Below are 2921 nucleotides of genomic sequence, written 5' to 3'. Positions count from 1 at the left end.
GTGTTCTGCCAAGCCTGACAGCCAGAGCTTGACTCCAGAACTGACAGGGAGAAAGAGGCAGATGAATTCCCAAACGCTGTCCTCTGCTCTCCACATGGATGCAGTAGCACATTGTACACACACGGGGAGAGAGGGTGAGAGAGAGAGAAAGGGAGAAAGAGAGAGAATAAATGGGTTGAAAGCAGGAGAGGCCCCATCTTGGACTCCTGCCGCCTTCTCCTTCAGGGCTCTTTTGTCTGCCTTCACTCTCCTGTATCCCCTGCCCATTCTCTCATCATGCACTGGGCTCTGCCAGTCCCCAGAATGCACTGCGCCCTCCTGTCCTTGCGAGTCTTTCTGCCTGGAATGTCCTGTCTTCTGCCCTCTGCATTTAACTGTCTCTCGTATTCTGCAGGATTCAGTTTTGCCTTCATCACATCAGGGCCTTGTCTCGCTCTGCCTTGCATGGCGAGCGTCTGCCTGTTTTTCTGTGTTGCTTGCTTGTTTGCCTTTTGAGCCAGGGTCTCATGTAACCCGCACTAGCCTGAACTCACTATGCGTCCAAGGCTGACTTGAAGTTCCTGGTGCTTCTGCCCCTATCTCCCAGGTACTGGGATTATAAATATTGACCACCATGTCTGGCTCATGTTGTATTAGGGGCTGAATCCAAGGCTTACTGCATCCCAGACAAGCTGTTTATTTTATTTTTTTATACAAGCCTTCACTATATAGCCCAAACTGGCCTTAAACTCAAGGCAATCCTGCTGCCTCAGCCTCTTGAATGTTGGGATTACAGGCCTATGCCACTATGCCAGACTCCAGCACTTTCACACACACACATGGTTAAAAGCCTGGTAACCAAGTTTGCCTTCATGTAAGGGTTTGAGAAAGAGAATCTGACCAACAGACCTCCTGTGGGTAGGTGCCATGTCCTGGTTTTTCCCATCTCAGTACAGCAGGATAATTACGTAAAAGGCTGCCCCACCCCCAGATCATCAAGAACGAGGGCCAGCAAATCCAAGAGGGGCTGCATGGTCACCTGACTGCCATGTTGGAGTGTTCTTTTTTTTTTTTTTTTTTTTTTTTTTTTTTGGTTTTTCGAGACAGGGTTTCTCTGTGTAGCCTTGGCCATCCTGGACTCACTTTGTAGACCACGCTGGCCTCGAACTCACAGCGATCCGCCTGCCTCTGCCTCCCAAGTGCTGGGATTAAAGGCATGCGCCACCACGCACGGCACTGGAGTATTCTTTAGTAGACTGTGTGAGGGGTGTCTCTGTGTATTCAGTTGTTGATTGCTAAACAGGCAGAGCGCTGAGTACTGTTGGGACTTTGGTATTGTTCTGCTTTTATTTATTTATTTGTATTGTTATTTTACTTTTTTATTTATTTTGGTTTTTCGAAGTAGGGTTCTTCTGTGTAGCTTTGGCTTTCATGGACTTGCTTTGTAGACCAGGCTAGCCTCGAACTCACAGCTATCCACCTGCCTCTGCCTCCCCAGTGCTGGGATTAAAGACATGCACCACCACGCCTGGCTTTTGTTTTGTTTTGTTTTTTGTTTTTCGAGACAGGGTCTCTCTGTGTAGCCTTGGCCATCCTGGACTCACTTTGTAGACCAGGCTGGCCTCGAACTCACAGTGATTCGCCTGCCTCTGCCTCCCGAGTGCTGGGATTAAAGGCGTGCGCCACCACGCCCGGCTGCTTGTTTTGCTTTTTATAAAATAAAAAGATTTTTTTTTTTTCGAGACAGGGTCTCTCTGTGTTAGCCTTGGCTGTCTTGAACTCACTTTGTAGACCAGGCTGGCCTCAAATTCACAGCAACCCACCTGTCTCTGCCTCCTGAGTGCTGGGATTAAAGGCATGCACCACCACGCCTGGCTAACAACGGTTTTATTTCCTTAACAGACTCTTATTTATGTCGTGGCTGCCTCCAGCCCCAAGAGCAGGACTTTGCTTTGTGCCTTGCAAATGCCTAAGGAATGTCAAAAGTAAAAATGAATTTCAGCATTCAGCATGCCCTGATTGGGAGCATTTATTTATTATTTTTATGTGTACTCGTGTTTTGCCTTCGTGTATGTCTGTGCTTCACATGCCTGAAATGCCTGTGGCGGCCAGAAGAGGGCGACATCCCACTGAGACTGAGCTACAGACAATTGTGAGCTGCCAGGTGGGTGCTGGGAATTGAACTCCGGTCCTCTAGAAAGAGCAGCCAGGTGCTCTTAACTATTGCACCATCTCTCTAGCCCATCATGCAAATTCTTTTTTTTTTTTTTTAGACAGGGTTTCTCTGTGTAGCCTTGGCTGTGTCCTGGACTAACCTTGTAGACCGGGCTGGACTCAAACTCACAGCGATCCACCTGCCTCTGCCTCCCAAGTGCTGTGATTAAAGGCGTGTGACACCACGACCTGTCACAAATTCTTTTAAGTGGAGAAAATCTGTTGTCCATTTAACCCAACCCCCTAGGAGCAAATGAGGAAGAAAAGTTTATTTTCTTTCTGCAGCATTATCTGTCTATTTGTAATGTCCAATGACCATCACATAAGCCATTTTGACATTTCAAATGTTTAAGTCTTACTTTATGTGTTTTATTTGCATGTATGTGCATCGCATGTGTGTCTGATGTCCAAGGTCAAAAGAGGGCATCAGATTCTCCTTGACTGCAGTTACAGATGGTTGTGAGCTGCCATGCAGGTGTTGAGAACTGAACCCTGGTCCTCTGCAACAACAGACACTGCTCTTAACCACTGAGCCATCTCTCTAGTCCTGCCATGGCAATATCAGAGAGAAAGAGGAAGGGAGGGAGGGAAGGGAAAGAGGGTGAGGGTGAGAGAGAGAGAGTGATAGTTTAAAAAAAGTTTCCCAGGAAATCCTGCACATGCTAACAATAGAGAACCTTTACATAGGTAAAACCACTGGTGGCTGGAGCGATGGCTAAGCTGGTAAC

This window comes from Acomys russatus, chromosome 25 (genome assembly GCF_903995435.1).
Source record: "Acomys russatus chromosome 25, mAcoRus1.1, whole genome shotgun sequence".
Lineage (NCBI taxonomy): Eukaryota > Metazoa > Chordata > Mammalia > Rodentia > Muridae > Acomys > Acomys russatus.
Note: the sequence above shows the minus strand (reverse complement) of the source record.